Below are 7,325 nucleotides of genomic sequence, written 5' to 3'. Positions count from 1 at the left end.
TTCTCTTTCTTATTCCATCCCAGTGTTGCTTTACTCAGGTATTTATTCATTTTTTCACTCAGGTTCAGTTGCGTAAATACTTCTGCATGGACACAGGTGTTTATGTCATGATGTTTAATGACTGAATTGAAACATTGGAGCCCGTAGTGCAGTATTTTGCTCTCTGAAATGAAACAAGAAATACAGTAGATGTCATATAGTAATATTTTTGTGCTGTAATTGCAGTAGTAAGTGCAGCTGTAATTGTAATAAGTTGTATTTTTTATGTACTGGGTCAGTTGTATAGTGCAGTAACTTTCAACTTGATGTGTGTGCCTTTATAAATGATTGTTGCCTGTTTGAGGCTGTTGAAAGCTTCTGTAATGTCTTTATAACTGTTGATGCTATGACCAGCTCTGCAGGTGCATGTAATAAAATGGCTCTACAACCAACGGTACAGGTTCTGTAGCTTTTATTGGCCCACTACTAACACCAAGGGGTACCTCATGGATCAATGCGTGGACCCCTTCTTTTTGCAAAACACCTTGTGGCTCTTGTGTAAGGTGGAATTTCAAACTCTTGTCACTTGAATCTCAAAAGCTTCCCCTCAGTCCACTGTGGCTTGGGCTCTACCTTATTTCTATGTTGCTATGTCGTTCTGGTCGCTACCAGTTTTTTGCTCCACACTTTACACATAGAATCTACTCAGAATCTATAATTGTAATTCATAGTGAATGTGGTCTATCCCAGGAGATTCCATAGTAAAAGACATGCTGTATAATTCCATCTTGCTCAGCGGCTGATGTGATGTCAAGGCGACATCAGCTGCAGCGGTTGTATGTCTTCCCAGCATGACACAGCGCATGCCTCATTAACAACAAAAGCCGCCATATTATGGCTCCTTGAAATCAAAGAGGGTGCTAGTAATTAGGATGACGAGACAGAAAACAGACTGTGGTGTAAGAAAAATGATAGCTCATTACCGCGGGGCTAATAACCGCCTTCACCCCCGCTTCAGAGATCAAACAATACTCAAACAGTTCCTGACGGTGGTGCACAGTGGTCTGAGGAGCACACACACACACGCACCTACAAAAATACACAGGCATTTTATTTTATTCAGACGTATCATGATATTACATGTGGAAACAGCAAACATAGCACGCCTAGCAATTTGCAAATACTTTACACAAAGAAAATTACCTTACAAGAACTTTTAACCATGTTCTGTTGCTAAGTTACTGACGATAAGGCGAGAAAAATATGTTCTCTACAGTACTACATATAATAAAATGAGTGAGAAGGTGCAGCAGAGTGGCTAGTTTTAGAATATCAAGTTTTTAATGATGTTCCACTGACGCAAGCAGCATTTTAATATAGATTTATGTTGAAAAACATCAACTTTTTCATTTAGCTCCACTCACACAGCTGTCATGTTTTTTTCCACACACAGCTCCGGTTGACAGTGTGACAGGAGGCTGGAGTGTAATTTAATCCAGGCCACTATATCAGAGCTGTTTAATGTGCACATAAATAGCGCACAGAACAAACATAAGTGATTGCACTGTCTGGCAGAAGGCTAATACACAGGTAGGTCATGGGATGCAATGAATGAATCTTGTCTCAACTTTGGGGGAGCAGGAGTTAAGAGGATGATTAGCAGTTCCCATGGAAACCATTTGTGTTTTTTCCAAAGTGGTCTATCTGGAGTGCTGCGAGGAAAATGATCTTAACAATGTTTATTTTGCTTTTATCCAAGGTGTCCCCCAACATGTTTAATTTATTCATTTATTCATTCATTTACATACTAACTTACTTACTAATTTTTTTATTGACTTATGTTTGCTTTATCGCAGACAGTTTCACATGAGGCACTTAAATATTAATATTGAGTCTGTATCAGCCACATGGCTGGGTGTATGCAGGCTGGTGTAGACCACAGAAAGATAAACCACCACAAAGAGACTCAAAACATTCGCAAAGAGACTCAAAATGGCCGCAATGTGGCCACAGTGTCACACAAAAGTGGGTTTTCTTTTTAGTTTAGGAAATAAAAAAAAAAACATGGCTGGAGTCGCAAATAGCATTTGCAGCGGTGCATTTATTTGCAGGCAAAAAAAAAAAAATGCGACCAGAAAGCAAAGCAAAATTAACGAAAATCAAATCCACAATTTACTGGGTATTGCATCCCTCACTCTCGCCTCGAGACCTTTGTTGGCTGGAGCATTATAAACCCTAAGCCCCTCCCAAGACTGACCAATTTACAATCAATGCATTAAATCAATGCATTAAATCTCTGATCTCTAGTCACCACATCTTCATAATCAGGTCCCACATTAAACCCACAACAAAACACAAATCATCATTTCAATAATTCACACATACATGAATCTGCTTCATCTTATCATTCATTATATTTGTGCCAAACCAAAATCCCCCCTCCCACTCAGTGAGACCTGGTATGGCCCGTAATTAAGCAGCTGCACAGGTACCTCCTACCACTATATAAGGCAGCCTTCTGCAGCTGCTCTGGTTCAGTCGCCAGGCACAGAGAAGGAGAAAACCAAGATGGCAATAAACCATCTTGAAACATCAGAGCTGGTGTGCAGTGTGTTTCTTTTGTTTTACTGTGAGGGTTGGGTATATGGTGTATGAACATTTGCCAAGGAAAACAGTGGGGAATTGTTTACTATGAACCATGAATGGGTGCAGGGCTGAGTGTCTGTCCTACCATGTGCTACCAGTGAGCAGCGACGCGGCCTTCGTCACAATGAGACACGTTGTTTGTCGTCATTTTGTGGCTCTTTCAGATGAGTGGGTCTGAAAGGAAGGGTGTCTCTGCCAAATGTTACAACTAATGAAAGGAAAAAATATATATATAGATACTTTTCAATATCTTCAGTGAACTGAATTCACTGCTTTTTAAGACTTTTTGAGGCAAGCAAATACTCCTGTAACTAGTTAAGCTGGCTGAAAACCAACAGACAATGAATTTTTAATAAAGAGAACTGATTCTTTGCATGAATCCTCTTAACTTGACTTTTTATTGTACTTTATTAATCCAACTGTAAATAATAAGATAATTATCAGCTTTTCTTCTGTCCTCTGTAAACTGACAGTTTGACTAAAAAAAAACACTCTAGCCAAAGTACCTTGCTTGATGCTCAGATGCTCGGACCAATAACCCTGATGTTAAAAAAACATCTATTGTATGCCTGAGGGCTGGCTGGGACTCAAGAGTTTCATTCAGGGACACTTCAGCTGCACAGAGTCTTGCAGACACTGAGCATGTGGCCTTTGTTTATGTCTCAGCATTGAAGAAGTGGACCTAAATGCTTACCTGTAATAGCCATCACTAATTTCTAAACAGCGATTGACTGATTTAATGATGCCATTGTATTGATTGCATAGGACTACGAAGTAATTGCAATCAGGAGAGAGAGAGAAAAAAAGAGTTTAATTAAAAACTAAAGAGTCAAGACAAGACCTTTCAGCCACACTGACACTGATTATTCCAAGACATAAATCATAATAATTAACAACCATTAGCAAAGCCTGCACTTGACATGTATACAGTGATGGAATGTCACTAAATCCATCTATTCAAGCATTGTATGCAAGTACATTTTTGAGGTACTTTAGTATTTTAATTTCATGGTACTTTCACCTCATTTCAAAGGAAAATACAGTACTTTTTAGTACATATATTCACATTTTGCATACAAAACATAAAATCAGCTTCTAAAATCTGATACACCGTTGAAGATTAAATGAACCAACAGGATGTAAAATAGCCTAATTTAATCCACCCCGATCATCTACAACAACATTATTAATGCCTCAGTATTGATAATCTGATTATATTATACACTGTCTAATTTAACACTAAAATCGTTCATTCCAAATATTAAGTTCTAATACTTTTATTTTACATTGTGATACTGCTGCTTTTACAGAAGAAAATGATTTGAATGCTTCTCCTGCTACTGTATGTATGAATCACACTTATTGTCTGATGCTAAGAACATATCAAGGTCTCATCACGTGTGTCAAAACTGTGTTATTATTTCAGTAGTATCAGCTTCATCTTTAAAACTAAAATGTGGTAATACAAGATGATAATAACAGGACATCGCAGGAAAACCTTCCCAGAATCTCTAATCTTGTTCAGACAAAGGAAAATGAACTGCATTTCTGTTTATTATGAGACACTCAAATACCTGGTCTGAACAAGATGTTTCCATGACTGGATAAGTGAATTGAAAAATCAATCCTCCGCCCTGACAGCTAACACCACTTCTTAGATAAAAGAAGAGAGTAACTGAAGTGATTCAAGGTAGCCACTCTTTGTTGGGCAGCCTTTATAGAGAATGGTACCAATTCCAGTCATCCTGTGGTATAAAAGAAGTTTTGAGTGCAGTTTAAAACGAAATACAATGTGAACGAATTAGTCGGGATTAAGACTTTGATCGGTATAAACTGCCTCTGATGCCATTATTGTTGCAATTAACTCAATTTCAGTGCCACAGAGGCATGTTTTCCACATTTAAATGAGTTCATTTTGACCAGTGTGTAGATTCTTCACATTCACATTTACAATTATACGTTAATTTGAAGATTTAGCCACCAGTTTCCATGGCTGTCGCAGCAGATTACACAGTAATCCCATGTGCTGGTCAGACCGGTGTCTTGTCTGAGGTGGTGTTTGCCTGATTAATCTCACTGTCTGGGTGCCTCAGATCATCTTTGTTAGAGGAAAACAAATGTGACTTGTTAGTTGTTCTGAGGGTCACCACAGACCGCTGTGCGAATTCTGGGGATTTGAATCAGGGGCGACTGATGCATGTGCAGGAAAATGCGATCTCTTTTAAATTGCAAATGGAATTCATCATCTCCCAAGTAAATGCTGTACGGTAAACATCTCACCTCTGTCATTAAGCCCGTGTGCGGCTCTTATCATGCAGTTCTTGCACAGTCCTCGTGTGGCATTGAAATTCAAAACTCTTAAGTGGAGAATAATAGAGGGAATGTCTTTGATGGTTCACTCACTGTCAGTACAGTGACAGCTCCTGCTTCTAAAAGCACTGCAGGGCTGGTTTGAAGGGTTTCCATGGTGTTGGACCAGAGCTGCTGCTTTCATGTTTGTGACACAATGAGAAAGAGTGGTTTGTTAATGCGTGACTAGTGGTTGCACAAGTGATGTTTTCACAAGTGAGATCTTGAGATATCATTGCTTTATTTCTAGCCACACACAAAAAAAAGAAGGTCAAACTGCACGGTAAACATGTGGCAACAAAGATTTAAAAGCTGATACTACAGAGATAAACTACTAAAAACTACTAAAAACTCCTGGTTAAATAAATGTTAAATAAAAATAAATGAAAAAGGGATAACCAACATTATTATAATTCATCCTGAGGGAAATATGGATGTATGTAACAAAGTTCCTGACTATCCATCCAAAAGTTCTCAATATGTTTTAGTCTAAAAATGCCAGCCAGCTGGTGATGTTAGAGGAAAAGTCAGGGGATCACCAAGGTCAGTGGACTTCATTAAGCCACGAACCTCTGCACAAGCTTTCACGGAAATCGGTCCAATACTTGTTGGGATGCGTCAGTCTGGACCAAACTGGTGAAAGCATATAAAACATAACACAAAGAAAAGGAGCGAGAATACTGAATACTTATAAATAGCTCTGAGTCAGTTATACTGGTTGTAAAGTAAGAAGCAGGGAGGAGTGCATTATACTCCTCCTGCTTGTTTACACTGTATATCTGACATTTAGATCAGGTTCCTTCAGAGACAGACCAGCATCAGCTCACTCCTGGAAAATAGATATCTGCGAGCCAGGCACTGAATACTAATGTAATGATAATACCAAGGTCCCAGTGTAATGTTAAGTAATACATCTGAGGTTTCATGGCATAATGTGGGATGATAAAATGGGATTTTTTTTTTTTTTTGAATAATACGGAATCATTTGAAAGTATAAAAGGCATTCTTCTCTGTCCAAAGTGCCTTAAGTCAATATAAGATAGATATGCCTCCCTGCTGGCCTAAAATTAAATCGTGTTGAAGCATTTTCTCCTGCCTCTGGTCTGTCTTCATGCTTTGCTTTTCAATTGTCTGACTAAATCATCTATTTTCTAAAAACTTAAAGGGAAAAATAAAGGTTTTGTACTTCGCCCATAGAGTTTAAATGGAAAAAAATAAATAAAAATAATACAGGCACTTCGAATACTAATTATTCCATTTTACAAAGTCATATTCAGTATCTCATACAGGGTCAACGCACTAATCACTTAACCGGGATTCATGACAATTAAAACATATTTTGTTCTTAATATTAATAATACACAGGCAGTTCAGAATGAAGCAACAAATACAGCAGGAGTTAAAACAACTGCTTGCTCTGAAGGAACATGTGGCTTTGCATTTTTATGTCTATTCATGCTCTGTGATTCCAAATTCTGAATCCCTGAATCTGAAGCTCCTCTATGGCAGACATCCCCCTCTCCTGGCAGAAATCTCCACCTTCTTCTAACAGCTTCTTCTTCTTCTTTCCACACAATGACCTTAGTAAATTTATTTAGTTTTTTTGGTCTAGATTGCATTTGTCTTTAATGACATTTCAGTTACAATATACGGAGCGAGTTGTCTTTTTTTTAAATTTTTGGCCAAAGTCCCCTAAAAAGCTGGTTCAGAGTCCAACAATCAGTGGCTGCGGTGCTTCAGACGTCGCCCCAGTGCAGCGCTCTTTAAGTTTTACATGTGTTGCCATTTGTACTGTGGCTGAACATCTGTAGAGCGTGAGCACCTGCTGCACATGTCTTTATTAGCAGGCGCACGGTGGAAAATCGCAAAAGCGTAGGATGGGGTCAGCTTGCTCCCTCTCTCCAGAACAAGGGAACAACCTGACAGAGGCTTGTACAATTATCCCCCTGCCACCTCACCTCACCTCACCTCACTCCTCAAACTCATACACAGAAATTTTTAGTGTGAGCTGCAGCCTTTCGTTTGCACATCGCTGCACAAAATAAAACCTTAAATGAACCTCAAGGCCTTACCAGAGCTAAATCCCAACACGAGCCATTAAAAGAAAGATCTGCTCACACTTCCAAATCCAATGTAGAGGCTCAGAACAAGATATGGCCTGTTTCACAAAGTTACTACATACTTTTACTCCACTGCATTTATCTTACAGCTGAAGTTACTATTTGCAGATAAGATTTTATATTAAATATAACACAAAGAGCATATAAAACGGATTGCGATGCATTAAATCAGCTGCTCCAAACCCTTTTGGTTTGTTACCTCTTAGAAAAAGCCAGAGTCTGGGTGGAGCT

Source organism: Toxotes jaculatrix, chromosome 2 (assembly GCF_017976425.1).
Source record: "Toxotes jaculatrix isolate fToxJac2 chromosome 2, fToxJac2.pri, whole genome shotgun sequence".
In the NCBI taxonomy this organism is placed as follows: domain Eukaryota; kingdom Metazoa; phylum Chordata; class Actinopteri; family Toxotidae; genus Toxotes; species Toxotes jaculatrix.
Note: the sequence above shows the minus strand (reverse complement) of the source record.